The following is a 22,583-nucleotide window of genomic DNA, read 5'->3' as shown; positions in this document are numbered from 1 at the left end:
GTCCAGGTCAAATAAAATGCAAATCCTTTTCTAACTTAGTGAGAAAGACATTATACAGCTTGATAAACTAACCAAATTGGAGTAAAAGGACATTCTTAGAGAGGTTTTACTAAATACGACAGGCACAGGAGAGAGGAAACTTAATTGCGTAACTACTCAATGCATTTTATGGACTAAGGCAGAAATAATTGACAAGAGTTCTACCTGCTACTAATCCATGCATATAGCATAGGAAGCAACAACAGCTTATCAGTAGCATATCCCTGATGAGCCCACTAATTCATTCCATTTCTTTTCTTTTTGCACAAAACCTTGCAAGAATTTTCTTTATTGCAATTAATCTTTGGACTGTTTGAGTGCATCTTGGTGTAACTTTCAACCCAATCCTCAAGGCATGAACAATTAGATCAAAGGAGTATCTAAGTCCCTAGCTGGATCAGTGAAGTGACCATCTCTCATCCATAATTTACCCATTGCTCCTGAGACGCTGGTAGGTGCCTCCTGATTAGAGCCAGCTTCAATCCCAATCAGAACTATCCTTGTGTCACCCACACCTGTGCCTTTTCTGAGGGCATCCTTGATCATAAATCTACCTGAACAAGGAATTGCCTGCGGAATACAGTCAAGTATAACCACACTATGTTGTGCCTTAGACGAAGTCTGTCTGCACTGGCTAAGCATTAAGCCAAGGTGAAGGTATTACTTCTAGGGTAATATGCACAAAATGCAGGCGAAACTCAGCAGGCCGGGCATTATCTATGGAAAAGAGTAAATAGTCGATGTTTCGGGCCAAGACACTTCTTCAAGACTTCAGAGTGAAGGGTCTCAGGCCAAAAGGTCGACTGTTTACTCTTTTCCATAGGTTCTGCCTGGCCTGTTCTTCCCACATTTTGTGTGCATTGTGTTGGATTTCCAGCATCTGCAGATTTTCTCGTGTCTGTGATTCTGCTACCTCTAGAACTGTTTTCTTAGTTGCTGGATCATAAAGTAGGTAGATATGTTTCAGTTGGCAGGACCTGGAGTTTTAAATCCAAAAATTGGTGGTTCAAGTCCTGTTCCAGAGATATCAGCACATAATCAATGCTGATATTCTTGTTGAGAATTGAGAAAGTTGATCAGTGTCTAGAGGGATGAGATTTTTAAACATATCCCCAGATGGATGCCTTGAACCTTCTAGAAGTTGAGTGTGGAATTTCCCTCAGTCGTCTCGGCCAATATACCCATTCTTCAGAATCAGAATCAGGTTTAATGTGTCGAAATTTGTTGTTTTGCGGCAGCAATACAGTGCAATATATAACAAGCAAACTACATATTACAATAAGAAATATATTTTTAAAAGTTAAATTAAATAAGTAGTGCAAAAATAGAGCAGGAGAAAAGAAGAGGTCTGTTCATACGAGACAGCGATGTAACCAGTTAGAATGCTCTCCACAGTACATCTGTAGAAATTTGCTACAGCCACTACATAATGAGAAGTCATATAAACATCACCATGTTGCTGCTTGTGGGAGCTTGCTATGTGCAGAGCGGTTGCTGTATCTCCTGTGTAACACTGTTGATTGCATGTAAATGATGGAAGGGGCAAATGTTTATCCAAGCTGCAGGGGCAATGGAGGTTGTAGAAGGGATAATGAGAGGGAGAAAAGGAAACCACTCAAGGGAATAAATTGCAGGTATACACCCTACCTGCTGGTTTCAGAGGGTTAAAATTGGGTCAGAAGGTCTGCAGATGCTGAAAATGTAAAACAACACACAAAAAACACTGGAGGAACTCAGTAGGTCAGGCAGCATCCATGGAAATGAATAAACAGGCAACATTTCGGGCCAAGATCCTCCTTCAGGGTTGAGAAGGAAGGGGTAAGATGCCAGAATGAAGGGTAGGAGGGGGAGAGGTGGAAGAGGCTAGCTGGAAGGTGATAGGTGAAGCCAGGTGGGTGGGATAGGTCAAGGACTGAAGAAGAGGGAATCTAACAGGAGAGGAGAGTGGACTAGAGGAGAAAGTGAAGGAGGAGGGGACTTGCTATTAAGATTTCTCCCACTGGTTCCGAATATCTAAATTGCCAGTCAAGTATTCTGCAAGATAAGCAAATGGTATGTAAAGCAGAAAACAAAAACAGAAGTTGCTTCCACTTCCTTGAAGAGATAATCCATACAGGTTTCAGCAGAGTTCCATTCCTGTGAACTGATTCAGAACCAGGACAGTCTGCAAGTTGGAAATACCAGCACGTGCTGAGTTCCCACACATCAGACCAATTCATCACAGTGGTCATCCAAATGGCCATTTATAAGTACAAGCTGTATGTAAGTCAGGTGTTCTTAACCTGGGGAAGAACTGCATCTAAGAGCAACAAATTAGAGGAAAGAAATAAATTACACAATGCAGGTCAGAAAACCAAAAGAATATGGGAGTCCATCAGAAACAAAACACCCAGGGATGCAACTGTCCCTGATGTCAAATGAAGAACAGAGAGCTGGAGGCAGAACTCTGGTGCTATCCAGTGAAAAGCAGGTCAGGTCATGAGAAACGTCAATAGACAAGAGGATGGGTTTCTGATAGCCCAGAGGTACACACAGGCCAGAGAAAGCATTCAGTTTAGCTCATCATCTGGCGATTTTCGAAGTAATTTTTGCCAGATCATTTTTAAGTTAAATTTTGGTTTTGCTATGGTGCTGTCACCTGAATAAAGTACAAATTAAGCTGATTTAATTGTGTCCTGAAGCTAAAATATACAGGTACAATATAAGTAAATGAAATGATCCAATCTGATCCTTATAACAAAATGAAGCTGAACTGTTCAGTTAACAAACATAAATTGAGTAATGTCATTTTGGATCATTCACAATTAAGCCCGTTACAATGTTGAACGCTGGTTGTTAATAAAACACAAGATATTCCCACCACCCAGTCCATGATCTTTTCTCACTGCTGCCATCAGGTAGAAGGTACAAGAGTCTCAGGACTCACACCGCCAGGTTCAAGAACGGTTACTACCCCTCAACCATCAGGCTCTTGAACAAAAGGGGTTAACTACACTCACTTGTCCATCCATTGAGATGATTCCACAATCAATTATCCTACTTCAAGGATGATCTTTATCTTGTTTTCTCATGTTGCCGTTATTTATTGCTATTAATTTATACTTGTATTTGCACATTTCATTGTTTTTTATGCTCTACATGATCGTTCACTGATCCTGTTAGTTACTGTTCCATAAATTGCTGAGTATGCCCACAGGAAAGTGAATCTCAGAGTTGTATACGGTGATGTATATGTACTTTGATAATAAAATTTACTTTGGACTTTGATCAATGTATGATTGAACATTATTTTTTGCTTGATAACTGGCTGTTATGCTTTTATAAGGCAAAGTGAGGTCTAAATAGGCAGAAATATGGCTTTTGTTGCTTTATACAACTCTGCATGAATTGATGTAATTTGAATAAGAGATATGAAGTGAGCTAGCATAAATAAAATGCAGAAAGTTTACATGAATGGAATAATGAAGGGCAATTCACGGTCACAGAACTTTGAAGGATAACTTGATAACCTTTCAAAACTTTATTTAGTACAGCACAGAAAAGATAAATTAAGTTATTTGCTTTGGCATTGTATCTAGTTCTGTCCAATACATTCTACAAAGAGTACAGGCCTAGAGGGGGGTGTAGAGGAGATTTCACCAGAATGACAACATGAAGATAAAGGAGCTTAATCACTCTCCATTGAACAAAGATGATTAAGGTGAGATTGCAATGTTGTGTTCAAAGTTATGAAGGTTGTAGAGCCACACGGTATGAAAGTAGGCCCTTTGGTCCAAATGGTATATGTTCACCAAGATACCAACTTAAAACTAGTTCCATTTGCCTGTGGTTGGCCCAAATCCCTCTAAACCAGGGGTTCCCGAATTTTTTTTATGGCATGATCCCTTACCATTAACCAAGGGGTCCACGGATCCCAAAAAGAGAACACTTGCTTCATCGTAGCTGTTCAGAGTCCTTTTAAATCTTGTACTGTACCTGCTAAATCCACTTCCTCTGTCTGTTTATTCCATAAACAGACCACCTGCTAGGTGAAAATGTGGCCCTTCAGATTCTTATTAACATCATTTGACAAGTAGCTAACTAGCTGCCATGTCACCATTGAAGAACTGTTGGCTCTGTTGTCTCACAGTTTCAGAGCCCACACTCAGATCTGGCTTCGGGTGCCTTCTACATTCCCCCCATGGCCCTGTCAATTTCCCCAGGTGCTCCAAAGACACATGGATAAAAACTCTGAATTATTGTAAGCATATATATTTTTAAAAGTTCTATTAAATAAGTAGTGCAGGAAGAGCAGTGAGGTAGAGTTCATGGGTTCAATATCCATTCAGGAATCTGACGGCAGAGGGAAAAAGCTATTCCTGAATTAATCGAGCGTGTGCCCTCAGGCTCCTGTACCTCATCCCTGGTGGAGAGGGCATGTCCTGGGTGATGGGGGCCACCGCAAATTGCCCTTTGTGCAGCTGGGTGACAGATGAATCCTGGGTGAATTGATGGAAATGTGGGGAAGAATTTCTAACATGGAAATAACTGGGGAATAGGATTAAATAGACTGCTCTGAGAGCCCACACAGTCTCAGTAGGCTGAATGATCCATTTCTGTTTCAGGTGAAATATGAATATGAGGGGAACAAACAAATTAATATCTGAAAAAAGTCAGTAATAAAACAAGAAACCATTAGGAATAAGTAGCAGATCCATTAGTTCTGTGCTCATCTCTCAAAAGCTTCCAGTTCATCACCCTGAGAATGACAAGTTATAGAAACACAGATACATAGAAAACCAACGGCACAATACAGGCCCTTCGGGCCCACGATGCCATGACGAACATGTACTTATTTTAGAAATTACCTGGGGTTACCCATAACCATCTATTTTCCTAAGAGGCCCTATCGTATCCACCTCCACCGCCGCTGCCATCAGCCCATTCCACGCACTCAACCAACCCCTGCGTAAAAAACTTGCTCCTGACATTTCCTCTGTACCTACTTCTAAGCACTTTATAACTGTGCCATCTCATGTTAACTGTTTCAGCCCTGGGGAAAAGCTTCTGACTATCCAGACAATTAATGCCTCTTATAATCTTATACACCTCTATCAGTTCACCTCTCATCCTCCGTCGCTCCAAAGAGAAAAGGCCATGCTCACTCAACCTAATCTCATAGGAAATGCTCCCCAATCCAGGCAACATCCTTGTAAATCTCCTTTGCACCCTTTCTATAGTTTCCACATCCTTCCTGTAGTGAGGTGACCAGAACTGAGCACAGTACTCCAAGTGGGGTCTGAGCAGGGTCCTATAAAGCTGTAACATAACCTCCTTGCTCTTAAACTCAATCCCACAGTTGATGAAGGCCAATGCGCTGTATGCCTTCTTAACCACAGAGTCAATCTGCGCATCAGCTTGCAGTTTTTGTTTGCTTTATCCAAATACAGGTCCTGTAACACAAGGGCCTTGTCCTCCAACCTCAAAATCATAAGATCCTGACATTCACCATGATCACAAAAAATAATCCATATAAATGAATGTACCACAACTGGAATCTCCCACAACAGATATTTACAAGAGAGAAATTGTGCCAAGTTATACCATCATCTAGCTCAGAGTTTCCCAACCTAGACTCCATGGACTCCTCACTAAATGATATTGGTTCCTAGACCTAGAGCATTCCCAGTCTGACCGACTCCAAGAAATAAAGATCCAACTCCGAAAGCTTATCAAGCATTCCAGGAAGATAAGAAAGCAAGAAATTCAGGTTAAAATCACAAATTCATTCAACAATTCACACTTCTTGAAGCAAAGTAGGTATAAAGTCTTTACTCAGGTGAAATTCTCACACTGTTCAGGACACACAGACAAATTAGGCCTAAAACAAATCATATTAAAAACAAATTACGGAATTTTATATTAAGGGTGCCAATTTAGTATTTCTCTTTCTGATAATGCTACAAATGTCTTTACAAATGAATATACGTTTTTCCCAGACAATCCATCAAGATCAAGGGTGACTTGTTTCCTTTCTAGTTTTGTAATGGCTAATGAAGAGGACTCTTCCACAGATAGGAGAGATGGTGGCCAATGGGTGGTACACTCCTTCCTCTGCTTATGCAGGACGTCTGGGTGCTCCGAATGCAGGGAGTCAAGGTTCTCATTTCATCCCAGATGCTTCTTCTTAACTTTGACTGATGCTTCTTCTTAGCTTTGACCAGTCAGAGTGGAGATTCCCAAGAGTCAGTAAGGACGTTGCATTTTTTCAAGACTGGAATATACTCTTCATACCACAGTATATTTCCAGAAACTTCTCAGAGAAACCCCTTCAGATCATTACACCTCAGAATCAGTTTTAATACCACTGGCATACGTCATGAAATTTGTTGTTATGTGGCACCAGTACATTGTAATACATAATAATAAAACTGTAAATTATGCTGTGTGTGTGTGTATCTATATCTATATATATAAATTAAATAAGTAGTGTAAAAGGAGAAAAAAAAAGTAGTGAGGCAGTGTTCAGGGGTTCAATGTTTATTCAGATATCTGATGGCAGAGGGGAAGAAGCTGTTCCTGAATTGCTGAGTATGTGCCATCAAGCTCCTGTATCTCTTTCCTTGATGGCAGCAATGAGAAGAGAGCATGTCTTGGGTCTGGGGGTCCTTAACCTTATTTAATACAAATAAAATCTAAGTTGACTTTTGTTTTTTTTTGCCAATTACCTTAATTACCTTTGCCTACCAAGGGTTCAAAGAATGTATCTCCACATTAATGTCACAACAACCACCTCATTCTCAGCATCCACAAGACCAAGGAACTGATTGTGGACTTTGGAAATGGGAAATCAGGAGAAAGAGTGAGAAGCTTCAAGTTGCTGGGTGTCATCATCTCAAAGGATCTACATGGGCACAGCATATCAGCGCAATCACGAAGAAGGCACACCACCAGCTTTACTCATATGGAGCTTGTGCAGATTTTGTATGTCACCAAAACCTCTGCAAATTTTTATAGATGTACAGTGGTGAGCATTCTGACTGGATACACCACAGCCTAGCATGGAGCCTTCAGTGTACAAGATCACAGGCTGCTGCAGAGGGTTGTAGACCCAGCCAACTCCATCACAGGCACAATCTTCTCCACCGTCAAGGACATCTTCTAGAGTTGATGCCTCAAGAAGGTGGCGTCTATCATTAAGGACCCTTGCCATCCAGTAAATTCACTCCTCACATTACTACCATCAAGGAGGAGGTACAGGAGCCTGAAGATCCACACTCAATGATTCAGGAACTGCATCGTCCTCTCCACCATCAGATTTCAGAGTGGCCCACAAATCCACAAACATTACCCCATTATTCCTTTTTGATGCATTATTTATTTTGGTATTTTATAGGTTTTTATGTTTTTACTCTTCACTGCTGCTAGAAAACAATAAATTTCACATCATATTTCAGAGATAATAAATCTGATTCTGTTTCTGAATTAGTGGGCTTAACATTAAGATTCTGGTCTTTTAGATTGTTGACTGCATCTCAATACAAGAAAATAGGAGCAGGATTAGGCCAACAAGCCCTTCAGGCCTGCTCAATCTGACCATGGCTCATCTCTGATGGTCCCAGATCATCTTCATTGCCAGTTCCACTTAGCCTTCTAATCCATGACATTTCAAACATTAATAATCTCCACCTTAAATATATCTAGTTATCTGGTTCTACCACCCTCAGGGGCAGCGAATTTGAGATTCTCTACCATCTGAGAAGTCTATATGCCAGAAGCCCCATCTTTACCTATGTCCCTTTGTTTCTGACTCTTCGAGGGAAAACATCTCAACATCAACACTGCCAAGTCCCTTAGGATCTTATATATCAGAGTAAGATGACCATTCATTCTTCTAAACTCTAAGGAAAGCAGACCCAATGTACCTGTCATCTGACAAGATGACCCTCTCAACCCAGGAATTAGACTTCTGAATCTCCTTTGGAGTGTGTTCACTGCTACTATATCCTGTTGTAGAGAATGGGACAAAAACTGTGCACAACATTTCAGGTAAGGTCTCACTAAGATGCTGCATAACCGTAACAAAACCTCCATATTACTAAACTCCAGCCACACTTTTTAATAAAGATAGACATGCTGTTTGCCTCTTTACTTCAAACTGCACTTGCCCACTTTTTTTTTTTGTCTTCCATGCACAAGAACACCTTAATCTCAGTGAATTCATCACATTTGCAGTTTTTTCCCAAATTAGATAATTCACCCCCCTACACTCCCTACTAACTTGGTTTCTCCTCAATCACTCACTCTATCCATGACATTTTTCAGAATTACAAACTTTGCATCCCCTCATGCCCAAGCATCTATTTTCATACTACAGGCAAACTTTGAAAGCTTACGTTTTGTTCCCTTCCCAGGCTATTAATGTAAATAGCAAATGACTGAGGGGCAAGAACTGATCCCTGGGCTGATCAACTAGTTGTATCCTTCCATTCTGGGGAAGGACATACTTATTCTAACTCTTTGTTTTTAATGTAACAGCCAGTTTTCTTTCTGTGCAAACACAGATTCTGTTAATCTAGACCCTAAGGTTATGTACCAGTTTTCTTATGTAGCATCTCGCCAATCGCCTTTCAGGAATTTAAATACATTACATCTGCAGGTTCCCCTCTATCAACTTCCCTGTAATGTCCTCAAAGAATTCAAACATATTTGTCAAACATGACTTACTTTTCATTATCTTTCACCTTTTCTAAATGATTATTTATTTCCACTTTATTGATTTGAGCATCTTGCCAATGACACATGTTAAACTCACCAAACTATAGTGCCTCACTTTCTATCTTCGTCCCATTTTGAACAAGGGAACCACAGTGGCTGTTAATCTTCTGGTAAAGTGTAATTTGAAAAATTTCAAACAATGACTTCACCATCTGTGTTCCTTTAAAACCCCGGAGAGCAGGCCATTTGTTTCTGGTGATTGGTCCATTTTAGACCTATAAGTTTCTCTAATATTTTGTTCTTTGTGATAGGGATTTTTACAAATGTGCCCCTGCCATTTGACATTAGTCCATCTGTTACCTTCAGGATATAATGGTATCTCCCATGAAGGACACAAATTTACAGGAACTGGCTGCAGAGATGGTTAACTCATTGTTCAAAATTTTTCAAAACTTACATTTCCAAATTACTAACCATTTCTAAAGCATAAAGGATTTCCAAATCACTGGTACAGTTCCTATAAACTAAAAAAACAAATACCAGTGATACAGATGACCACATCATTCATCTCAGAAATCGAAACCAGAGGAATGGATTCTAGTTCGGCCCATGTTTCCTTCATGCTTCTTGATGTTCCATAACCCATTCCTAGTAAGCCTGAACTGCTCTCTAATTCAGTTTCTTTGCCACTTGGGTGACTTCACACGTAAATATCCTCAGATACCCTTTTTTACACAAATGGTCTAAAAGCTTTATGGAGCTACAGAGCCCAGCTACTCACAAATTTAACTTCTCTGAAGACATAAAGAACTCCCAACTTATTAATAGATCAGTTATTGATATGCTTAATGATTGCCTCCATCTGGTGTACAAGCTTCTTTGAACTAAGTAACTTAGTCAATGTTGTCTGTTGTGAAACAAGTCAAATTAAGTAATCCTTTGCCTTATACTGCATCTCTTGAGTAGCAATAAACCAGCTGTTCCAGATATACAATCTACTCTACAGACAGTGCTTGTTTGCACTGCTGTTTTTAACTTCAAGCTGATTGTTGCCTGCGATTTACATTTTTAAGAACTGAAGACTCGCTCCCATTTATGACCAGAAGCTAAACAATGCTAGCTGGAAGCTTACTTACAACTATTTGATCTGACAAGTGGCAGCTGCGTGTTGAGAAAGATGAGCTTGGCAAAGCATGAGGCTCATTGTCCCGGGAAACGGACATCCATCACAACTGTTCTATGTCCTGTGTTCTATGGTGCATTAGAAAGTTAGAGTAAAGCACTCTAAATAAGGACTTCAAAACCCCTGAAAATTCAGCACAGAACAATTCATTCAGACAGTACTGTATGATTTTACATTAGTGGAAATGCATTAATGCAATGACAAATCCCACATGACTGGACATAAAACTTTAATGATACAGGTATGATTTTAACCATGGTACCCAAAGGGACCTCATTGTATCCATATAATACACCCAGTACAGTAAGGTAGAAGTCTGATCCCAGCTTTGTAAGCTGGTGTAAACGAGAAGCAAGTTTTAAACCATATTTAAATGTATTAGTACATTTTTTAGCTATTCATCATTTTCTTTCTCTGTTCTCTGATTTGGTTTATTTGGCAGGCATGCGCTGTTCCCTTGTTTCAACATAACGTATCCCTTCATTTGAATTTCTTCATCTGCAAAATGTGCCAATTAGAGTAAAAAACCTGAATCAAGTTCCCTCTAACCGTATATACTCATCAATGGTCTCAGGTTAAAGTCTGCAGTCAGTGAAATGGCGTAGCTGAGACTTCTGACTGAACAATCTACACTCTCAAGTCAATTTCTCACCCTTTATTTTCAAGTACAGCATTATAGGACAGATCATTTCTCTTATGTTCAGCTAGGATGAAGGCAAGTTACATGAAGTTTGATTAAGCAGGCTTCTTTGTGCAGAGGGTGGTTAACTTCTGCAATTCTCTAACCTTCTGATTAGTTTAGGCTGGTTCATTATTTGAAAAGGAAATAGATACATTTTTTGAGCCCACGAGAAATGGAGCTCTACGTGGAACTGGTATAGAAGAGGAGGGGCTTGAGGTATATGATCGTATTGGGGACATGATCATATTGAATGGCAAGGCAGGCTTGGAGGGGCTGTTCGCATTCTCTGGAGTTCCTCTTCCTGAACCATAGGAAAATGAAGAGTTAGCCTTCTGGAATCCTTGCTCCAGAGTCAGCTCCCAGCTCCAAGATTTGAGCATACAGACCATTGAGGGCACCATCAGTGGTGCTGTCCTTCAGATGAAATCTCAAAGGGTGCTATTTTAATAAATATCCTTAAAGAAAAATGGAAAGAATCTTCTTAAAATCACAATTGATATAAACATTAAAGAAATGATAGGAAAAGTAGGCTCTATGCCCTTTGAGATTTCTCTGCTAATCCATAGGAGACTGCCTGATCTGATTTTTGGTCTCCACCTTCCTGCCAATCCCATAATTGTTGATTCCTCTGTGGTTCAAAAAAATCTGTCTTTGTCTTGAACATCTTCACTCTCTCAGCAGCTCGAGATTTTAAAAAAATTCCAAAGTTTCACAGACAGCTGAGAGAAGAAATTCAACCTCACCTTTGTCATAAATGGTTCACCTACAAGTTTCATCCCTTATCCCGCCATCTTTAAAGTCTGCATCTCAACTCTAGATAGTCCACTACTATGGAAAGCATTCTCAGAACATCCACCTCATCGGGGTCCTCTAATTCCAAAATTGTAACATGATTATCTCTCATTCCACTAAATTCCTGGTGGTACAGGCCCATCCCGCTCAACCATTCCTTACAGGACAATCCATTTATTCCTGCATCCAACTCAACCAAAACTAACTGGTCTGCTCATATTTGTCACTGCAGTTTGTGGCATCTTATGGTGCAAAAATTATTAGCCTTCAGCCCAGGATTCATGATAAGCAGTTGTTCAGCGTTCAAAGAAAATTTATTAACAAAAGTGCTTGAGATTCATTTTCTTGCGTGCATTCACAGTAGATACAAAGAAACACAACAGAATCAATGAAAAACAGAGGTATTCAGCAGCAATTTTGCCACATCCAAAATATGGTGACTATCTTAAAATCAAATAGACTTTATATAAATTCAAGTTCCTTTATTCTAAAGCCGTTAACAGATGGTTCAAATCTCACTCAGCATTTTACAATGGAAGCTGAATGCTTATGAACTCCAAAGCAGTGAGGTTCGGTTCTCACTTTAGATATAAAAAAAAACTTCCAATGTCTTTGTTTATCTGCAATATAATTTAATTGAACAACAGTCCTGTTGTAAATAAATTAGGAAGCACTTATAATAGTGATCAAATCATAAATCTTTCATTGTTTAGCCCTTAGGGAAGAATACAATTAGACTCAAAGTCTAATGAAAGAAACCACAAGGCATTTCATTTATAAGTGTATTACATTTAAAGAAGTTTTCATTCCAGCTCAGCTACATGAAACAGTCAACCTCAATATTGCAAAAAAACTATTTTGGTTTTGAAACCGCGAAGGGTATCAGACAATGCATACATTACGATGAAGTAGTCTGATCTAGTCAAATGTGGTGGCTTTACAACAATGGTACATGAAAATCAATTAAATACTTGTGTGAAATCTCTCTTGGAAATCAGGCTCCCAAAAGAACCTAAAGTTGAGATCTTACATGAAGAACTTATGCGAAGATCTGATCACATTTTTGGTCATATTTATGCAGAAATAGAGAAAATTCTACAGGGTTCACAAACTTTCTAGCACCATTGTAATACACTTCAATGGATCATGTATGATTGATCTGAAGTTAGTTCTGGATGGTAAATGTCCAGGAGGATGTATTTAACCACCAATTAACCATAATAACTCAATTGTTAAGATGCTTAATACAATCATCCCTCAGGGGCTATTGTGTAAACTGTACTCGTAGGGACTCGATACCCCTCCCTGTAACCGAATCCTAGAATTCTTGATGGAAAGACTCCAGTCAGTCCAAGTTGGCAGCAATAACTCAAGCTCCATCATGCTGAGCACTGGTGGTCCCAGGGTTTTGTTCTCAGTCCACTGCTGCACCACTAGATTCAGCTCAAACCACATCAAGTTCACTTGATGAGTGCTTGGCCTCATCAGCAATGATGAGTCAGCACACAGAGAGGAGATAGAGAGGCTTGTCAAATGGTGCAGGAATAACAATCTGTGTCTCAACACAGACAAGACAAAAGAGAAAGACCGTGGACTTCAGGAAAGCAAAGGCTGACCACTCTCTAATAGCTCTGCCATGGAGAGTGAAGAGCACAGAGTTCCTTGGTGTGCACATAATGGACTATCTAACCTGGACCCACAACACCTCCTCACTAGTTAAGAAGGCGCAGCAACACCACACTTCAGAGGAAATTGAAGCGTGCAAGGCTCCCTGCACCCATTCTAACAAATTTCTACAGAAGCACCATCAAGAGTGTCCTGTTTGGCTGTATCATTGTGTGGTACTGAAGCTGCAAGGCATTGTATCACAAGACCCAACAGAGGACAGTAAAAACCACTGAGAGGATCGTCGGTGTCTCCTTCCCCTCTATTTGTGACGAAGGGCCCAAAGCATTGTTGAGGATCCCTACCACCCATCAGACAACATCTTTGGCCCACTACTGTCAAGAAGGAGGTACAGAAGCATCAGGACTAGGACAGCTTTTTCCCCTCAGGTTCTGAGACTACCGAATATCCTGCCACCACTGAGGTTTCATCACTAGTTAACTATTGACTGTACTGTTTCAATGCTGTGCTTCACTACATGCATTTTGAATTATATTTTATTTACTTCTTTATTTTGGTTTTATGTGCTGCGTGTGACATGTTGTGTGGGTGCCCTGTGGTCCAGAGGAATGTTGCTTTGTTTGGATGTATAAATGGACTGTCAGATGACAGTAAACTTGAACTTGTCTTCTCAGAAGTAGGTCCAACTTCAGACCTTGGGAAACGTACTGTTCAGCTATCAAAATCCAAGAAAAAAGCCAAGTACTGACAGCCTGGTAGCCTAAATATAACAGTAAAAAGAGAGGGCATTCTGCCCATCAGATTGATATAGAAATAACATTTGCTGTGATTTTATAGTGCACTGTCGGAACAGAAAGTGTTAATCTTCTCAAGGAATTCAGTCAGCAGTGAAAACACTAGTGTTGTGTTTGCTTTGAATGGCATGTCATTTTTGCTTCCTAAAGTCACTCACAATATACTTCTGCAAGTTAAATGAGCAAACGTAAGACTGGAGACAATACAGATATGATTGATAAGAGCCAGAATTCCTGGGCAGAAATATTGCACTGCACCATTACACAAATGGGCCCAAAACTATTATTATCTCTGCCCGCTGTAAATAAAGTCATGGTTGAATTTCCAGATTATGCACCTCTACTTATATTTATGCAGCCCCAAAATGCAAGCTCGGGTGCGTTCTTCGTTTCTTTCGTAATCTGAATCCCAGGTATCAGGTTGCTTTATAACTCTCATAAAAGGCTGAGTGCTGTTGGAAAAATAGCCTTCTGGGTGGCAGAATAAAGGGAGTCGAATGTTTTTAAACTATCAACTCAAAAACTGTAGGTTTAAAGGGGGGGGGGGAGAAAAGCATACCTGACTGAACTCACAAAGCTGCCTGCAGGGGTTATGCAATAATGAGAAAACATTCTTCCATAAGGAAAAATGTCCTACATAATCCTTGTTAGAAACCAGATACATCCGACATGTAAAAAAACAAGTTTTTGTAGAGTTAAGCATGTAAAGGGCAATAACTACACACTTTAATAACTGGGTAATCAGGAGAAATGGATTACTGAGAAACAAAAAAGCATTATCAGATCAAATAAGATTGTATCAACCACATAATAACAGACAAAGCTACATTAGAAAACCTGTATTTTTGCATCCTTGTTTCAGTTAACTCGCAATCACTCCCTGCTGGTCAAACTGTGGATTGAACCTTATCAGTAAAGACGTTGCTTGTGTTTCAAATTAGACAATGAAACATAGGTGTATAGAGAGAAAGTGAAGCCAGTATTGAAGCATAGGTCACTTCATAATTATTGATAACCCCTGGATTAATTACTGGTGCCAGGCAGAACAAAGGTGCAAAATTCTGTCAGCTATTTAACAGGGCAAAAGAGAAGAATTGTCAGGTCAGTTCCATGGGCAGATGCTCACTGCATAGAGCAAAATAGTAATAGCCTGTAGGTAACTGAAAACAGAGAGCCAAGCAACCTTACCATGCAGTGTATTTACCTTACTTCTATCACTGGTATTCATCTACTGCCAGTCTCATTCGAGGAATCAGCTGAGCTCTGCTGACGAGATGTAAAGTGACACGCACACTGGGTTCATCAGCTACACCAAGAGTCAATTTTTTTGTGCAGCTGGCACAGTGCTGGCACAGCAAACACCACACTTTGAACTGGTGGAAATGGTTTTGAGCAACCCCGCTTTAATCTGAAGCAAAAGATGGTGAAAGAGGATGCAAAACTGGGCTGAGAAGTGGCAGATGGAGTTCAACCCAGATAAGTGTGAAGTGCATCATTTTGGTAGGTCAAATATGATGGCAGAATATAGCATTAATGCTAAGGCTCTTGGCAGTATGGAGGATCAGAGAGATCTTGGCATCTGAGTCCATAGGATACTCAAAGCTGCTATGCAGGTTGACTCTGTGGTTAAGAGGTGCACTGGCCTTCATCAATCCTGGGATTGAGTTTAAGAGCCGAGAGGTAATGTTGCAACTACAGTATATAGGACCCTGGTCAGACCCCACTTAGAGTACTGTGCTCAATTCTGATCATCTCACTACAGGAAAGATGTGGAAACCATAGAAAAGGTGCAGAGGAGATATACAAGGATGTTGCCTGGATTGGGGAGCATGCCTTATGAGAATAGGCTGGATGAACTTAGCCTTTTCTCCTTGGAGCAACAGAGGATGAGAAGTGAGCTGATAGAGGTGTACAAGATAATGAGAGGCATTGATCGTGTGGATAGTCAGAGGCTTTTCCCCAGGGCTGAAATGGATAGCACTAGAGGGCATAGTTTTAGGGTGCTTGGAAGCAGATACAGAAGAGACGTCAGGGGTAAGTTTTTTTTTACACAGAGTGGTGAGTGCGTAGAATGGGCTGCCGGCGACAGTGGTGGAGACAGAAACAATAGGGTCTTTTAAGAGACACTTGGAAGGCTACATGAAGCTTAGAAAAACAGACTAGGTAAAGCCTAGGTAGTTCTAAGGTAGGGAAATGTTCGGCACAGCTTTGTGGGCCGAAGTGTAATATGCTGTATGTTTTCTATGTTTCTAAATTGGGGCAAGTTTTTTTGAGAATAAAACAAAGCATTTATAAAGGAGACAGAGATGGAAAACCACAACTTGACATGGGAATGACCACAATAGGCTCCTACACTGATACAGTGTGGGGATTACAAGGTATCTCTTGTAAAATCAGAACATAAGGGCTAGCAAAAGAGCACTTTGAATCCCATCCTGCCTCATTATAACTAACTTGTTCTATGGTCTTCAATGAAGGTCAATTTAAGTCAGAAGAGGATCTCAAAGTATAGAGACACTCTTGATAACACTGTCTGTTTTGTCAATCCTGCTATACTGTAATAATATGACTTGACTGTGGTTTTACTGGGGAAACAAAACTACAAACGCGTAATAAATAAAATATGAGCCATTCACTGTGAAAATGTGCAACATTTATTAATTATTTCTGTCCACAGATAGTTTCTGCTGAATACTAATGTGGATCAGATTCTGAACAGATAAATTCTAAAAAATTTAAATCAACTTAATTGACTATGTTTTTAATAAATTTAGTAATTGGGCTAAGATAGTTGATATAACTTTTGAAATTTCTGTCGTACTAAAGTACATGCAGTACATCCTTCTCATGGGCAATGATTATTTCACAAAAACAGTTGCTCATAGATCATAAAGGCTTAAAATACAGAGGCAGCAAGTTTGCACCTCATTTCTGTCTGATGATTTTCACTGCCAGCCTCAATTTTGGTGAGTCTTTCATCTGTCTCTCACTAGGCTGGTGATTGGAGCATAAAGGTGACTAGAAAAAGATGGAGCTATCGTTCAGACAGTTGAGGAACAGCTGGTGTCCTTGACCCTGGCCCTCCACTGCACAAGGGCTCATGTTTTTCGCAGTGCCGGGACGAAAAAACACAAGGGTTCAAGTAGGCCAATGTGCTTGTCACACCAAGCAGTAGGCTGTGCGTTACTCTATTTTCTGAGAGGATAATGTCACCTCTGAGAATAGGTGATGCCATCTTGAGAGAGCTTCTGAAGGGTGGTTGCAATGAAGAAAAAGGAAGAACTACATCTAAATCTTACTGAGATATCCAAAAACACTTTATGTTTAATGCATTGACTCATATAAAGAAGGAAACTTGGCAACATATCCTACAAACAATAATTAAAATGAGGTAACAACAAGGCTGCTCTACTTTGAGGAGCTGGTTAACAGATAATGGGCACGATGTAAAAAAAAACTACTGCTTTCTCCCACCATCCACCAATTCTTCCTCAAATCACCTGCCAAAAAAATTAATGGAGTCAATACAACTATTTAATGATCCTTAAACCACAGATTATTAAACTACTTTTAGTATAAACATAGTATTAATTCCCATGAAGTTCAGCACAGTTTCATGGTCATCATCAACCATGTGGCCATTCTTTATAATCATTTGCAAAATTTTTTACCCTCTCCCCTACATTTAGATCCAAATTTCTAATGCCTTACAAAAAGCCAAAACCCACGTAGAGCCCTCTGGAAACCCATGTTGGAGATGTTTATGGTTGATTTAATAACTCTGCTCCACCACTAAAATTCTCAGCAGGAAGTTACGGCAACATTACAGCAAAAAATAAGGAATCCGGATACATCCAGTTTGATGTGGTGCAGGAAATCTTCCCCCATTGATTTCAGTGGAGCAGAAAGTAGTGGGAGACAAATGTGTTCCCCCTTTCAGATTGTAATGTGGTTGTAAGTGATACATTTGTTATACTTTAGTGTTTTGCTACCTTTTTTTGCCACTTGCAACCACACTGGTGAAGTTGGACTAGTTGTTTTCCACCAATTAGACCTTGACACCGCCACCCGCATTTGTAAATCAGCAATGAGGGCAAACACCTTATAGTTAGGCACACTTCTAAGCCAATACCCCTGAAGTTGGGGAGAGTGAAGAGAGTACTTGATCTCCAAACCAAGTTAGAAGTATTTACAAGACTGGCACCAGGGCAGTTCACAGCAAGCAAGATACATATCACACAAAAGATAAAAACACATAGAAACAAGCTATTCAGCCCAACCAAGCCTCCCATCTTATATCTTTGCTGCAATTGCCCTCCTCCAATAAGCTTGTCCAAACTTGCCTTAAAGACTAGACTAGCATTTACTCCCTGGGGTAGTGAGTTTCATATTTACACTGCTCTCTAGCTAAGGATCCCTTTCTAAATTCCAGAGTGAATGAAGATCATCCTAGATTGCTGATCTCTGGTTTTGCACTTACTCATAGTATAAACATTCTTTCAGTAACCACTCTGTTAGAAATTCTCATTATTTTTAAAGATCTCTATTAGTTCAGCTGTCAGGCTTCTCTCAAGAGAAAATTGGCTTTTCATGAATCGATATGGAGGGGAATAGGGGGAAAAGACAGCTAAGTAGAATTAGAGCATGGATTTGTGTGATATCAATGAGCGGAGAAGTAGGTGAACGTCCTCAAAACAACAGGATAGCCGATAGAAGCTAGTTCCTCAAAGGACATCCCACATTCTGCTCATCATCCCTAAGAATGTTGTCATAGACAACATCTATATATAAAAAGCACGTTGGTACCTGACAGTCTCACAATATGAATGTATCAAAAGCCTTCCCAAAGCAATAGTCACCATGGTGTATTCGAGGTGACCAGATTGGAAATAGGCTTGGGCCGTGCAACAGGAAAAGAAGGCCTTGCTTTGGAGATCAAGCCAACCTCTTCTAAGATGGAGGTGTGAGGCTGAGTTTCTCAGCCAGTCTCAAATGTTATTAAATCAAATTATCCTGAGACTCAAAGTTAATTCTGACTCTGTTAAATGTGAGAAAAAAACAGGGGAAGAGCTTGTTCAAATAACAGTAACAGCCCAGCAGTTCTACCCCATTAAGTTTTTGTTTGGTACTTTAATGTTTGCTTTATGTGGATTATATTAAGTTATCTTAAACATTATCTGATTTATTCTACTGTATACACTACAGTTACAGCCTTATTAATAGAAAAATAGTCATTGTCCAGCAGCTTCCCATATTACCTCATGTCAATGTTTCCTTTTAACAAAAGATTATTAATTTTAAGAGGTAAGCCAAACAACTTTATCTTTAGACTTATTATATTTTCAGGAGCCGGTCATCTCTAATAAGGCCAGTAATTATTGTACATTCCTAAATGTCCTCAACTGTTGTCTTACTGGTAAAAGTACACTCAAAAGATCTCGAGGACTTGGAGCCAGCAAAAATTAAAACCAATACTAAATTTCCAAGTCCGAATGGGCAGTGATTTGAAGAGGAGCTTCTATGTGGCTGTTACGATTCACCTGTGGGAGGAGCTGTCAGAGCTTAAGTGAATAGCTGCTGTGTTTTTTTGTAGATGGTGTACATTGCAGCCACTGTGCATGAACAGTGGAAGGAATGCATCTTCAGTATGGTCCATAGGGCACTATCCAAGCAAACTGCATTTCTCCGGATGGAGTTAAGCTTCTTGACTTTTGTTTGAATTGCATACAGGAAAATTGAGAATGTTTTATTGCACTCTTGACTTGTATATGGTAGATGACTGACAGGGGTTCCCAACCTTTTTCATACTATGGACCAAAACTATTAAGCAAGGGGTCCATGGACTCTAGTGCTACAGGTGAGTCACTTCTAGTGGGATGTTTCTTTTTGTTGCTGTTTTGTGCAATTTTGAACCGGGCGGACTAGTGCTGTGGCCTGCAGATAGTGAGAGACTGGATTGAGCAGAACTGAACATGCTGGACTCTTTCAATGTCTTTGTGGTTTGGCATTTTGTATTCTGTACTCTTCGCTTGTTTTGTTTTTTTCTCTTGCCATTTGCCTAGTTTGCTCTTTTTTTGTGCATTGAGGATTGGGCGTTTTTCTTTAAAAGGGTTACGTGGTTTTCTTTGTTTCATGCTGGGATGATTAACTTCACCCAGTACCTCTGTGCAAGCTCATACCAACTAATTGGAGTATTTTCCCTTCGACGCTCATCGACCAATTTCACCACAGTTTCCGGAATTGACACCCAAGTCAAATGACATATTGATATCAAAGGCAGATCTCAAATCTCACCTCACCTCTGGAATTCGCTTTTTGTTCCATATTTAGACTAAGTCTGCGATGAGATCCGAAATGGATTTGGAGACACCCAAACAGAGTGTCACTGAGCAGAGTTTTTGTGACTAAGTGACACTTGAGAGCTCTGTCAGTGTCAGCTTCTATCACTTTGGTGATAACTGAGAGTAAACTGATAAGTAGTGAATGCACAGGAGTTAATGGAGTAGATTACTCACCAAATAGATGAACAGTTCTTAATTACAGTGCATCTATTGTGATGGGAAAGCTCTTAAACTCATTATATCATCAGACTCAGTCCTCGCTGGGACTCAGCACCTCTCTCTGCAATTAGATACCGGACTTCTTAGCAGTAAGGCCACAGTCAGTCTGTGTGGGAAGTGACATCTTTCTTCCCATTATGCTGAGCACTGGCACTCCCCAAGGCTGTGTGCACAGCTCACTGCTGACGTACGAGAGTCACAGGATCCAGCTCAAACCGTGTCATCAAGTCTGTGAATGACACAACAGAGGCTGGCCTCATCAACAATGATGATGAGTCAGAGTACAGAGAAGAAGTCAAGTGACGGGAGGATTGGTGTGAGAAGAACAACCTCAGCTTGAACGTCGATAAGAACAAGGATATCATGATGGACTTCAGGAAGGTGCAGACAAACCATCCTCCTCTGCAAATACATGACTCCTCCGTAGACTGAGTTAAGTGCAGCAAGTTATTGGGAGTTCACATCACGGATTACCTCACCTGGCCCCTTAATATCACCTCCGTGAACAAGGCGGCAGCACAGCACCTCCACTTCCTGAGAAGATTGAGGCATGCAAGGCTCCCTCTCCCCTTCTTAACTGCATTTTACTGGAGCACCATTGAGATTGTCCTCAGAAGCTGCATCTCCATCTGGTATGGGAGCAGTTGAGCTTCAGACAGAAGACAAGGGACGGTGAGAACAGCTGAGAGGATCAGGAGTCTCCCTACCATCCATCAGGGACATTTATCAGGAGAGCTGCGTACAAATCCATCCAGCATCTTCTTTGACTTTTTACCATCAGGCTGTACACTCCAATGCATAAAAACAAGGATGCTTAGAAAGAAAAACAGTTTCTTCCCCCAGGCAATTAGGCTTCTGAACTCCCTGCCGCATCATGTTCGAAGTGTCACCGGATAATCTGTTCCGTACCTTACAATATTTAATATTAATACACTTTAGTTTGTTATTTATGTGTGATTCACCTGCAGATTTTATCCTTACCTTCATAAGTTATCATGTGCCATGTGTGTTATGTGAACTACTATGCTTTACACGCTGGTTCGAAGAAGCATTGTCTTGTTTCTATATACATGTATATAACTAAATGACAATAAACTTGACTTGACTTGACCAGAAGTCATAGGATGAATTGAACCACTTCCACCGTCTCTCAGCTATGGATAATAATGACACTGCTGGTATATTCACGAGGACCCATTTATTGGCTATATAAAGATTTATAGATGTTCAATAAAAAGCCTGTGACCACAGCTTCCTAGGGTGACTATAATGTTGCTCTGGTGGAATTTGGTTCTTTTTAAAGCATTACATGGCAAGGTGCTTCCACTGTGAAGCTATCAAAGATGTGCCTCTCAAATACCAGATATTAATTGGATATCTGGAGCACTAGAATGCTCAGGACATGGATTCAGGATTTCTACCAGTCAGTCACATGTTGCATTTTATAGAGCCCTGATCTCTTGCCCTTTCAGTAATAAGTCATTTGCCTCCAACATGAGGTGAAATGTAGTTAATGAAAACTCCACTGATTTTCTACAATCGTTTTAGTTTTATTCCTGTCTACTGTGATTCATTTAAGGACATAACACATTCATGCACGGTCACTGTGGGGTGAGTTCCAGGGGCTATTAAGTGAAATTGAAGTTAAACGCAAAAGCTTGATGCTTATGTTGATCTTTCCTTCTACCTACTCTTGCTCCCCACAGGGAAAGGCCAATTTCTCCTAGAGGAGATGTTATGCAGGAAGCAGGAAATTACTACCTCATATGGAGATCTGCAACTGTTCACTGCTGTGCATCCCTAAACGGTACCGACAGCACAATCTACCTTTAGGTGGCCCACAGCAGTCCCCTCTGACCTTTGCAAAAAATCACAGCCCCAAACCACAGAAGTTCATGGAGAATGTGTAGGCATCGGAAATCACAGAAGGGTGGATGACATTTCTTGCCTAAGAAACACATCCAGCCTCTGGGACTAAGTAGCCAACAAATAGAATCAGAATCAGTTGTAACATGTCATGAAGTTTCTTGTTTTGCCACAGAAGTTCAGTGCAATACATAAAATAAACTATAAATTACAATAAGACACTCAGTGGCCATTTTATCAGGAACATCTGTACAACTGCTTGTTAATACAAATATCCAATCAGCCGATCATACGGCAGCATCACAATGCGTAAGAAGATGCCGACCTGGTCGAAAGATTCAGTT

General features: G+C 40.3%; 1 protein-coding gene across 7 annotated transcripts in view; it reads right to left on the bottom strand.

Annotated features, from left to right (window-relative positions):
- The window catches only part of LOC132382466 (multiple C2 and transmembrane domain-containing protein 2-like), a 430,775-nt gene that overhangs the window by 87,061 nt on the left and 321,131 nt on the right, over positions 1 to 22,583 (bottom strand). The gene's annotated exons all lie outside the window — the stretch shown is intronic.

This window comes from Hypanus sabinus, chromosome 28 (assembly GCF_030144855.1).
Source record: "Hypanus sabinus isolate sHypSab1 chromosome 28, sHypSab1.hap1, whole genome shotgun sequence".
Lineage (NCBI taxonomy): Eukaryota > Metazoa > Chordata > Chondrichthyes > Myliobatiformes > Dasyatidae > Hypanus > Hypanus sabinus.
This window is presented reverse-complemented; position numbering and strand designations above follow the sequence as displayed.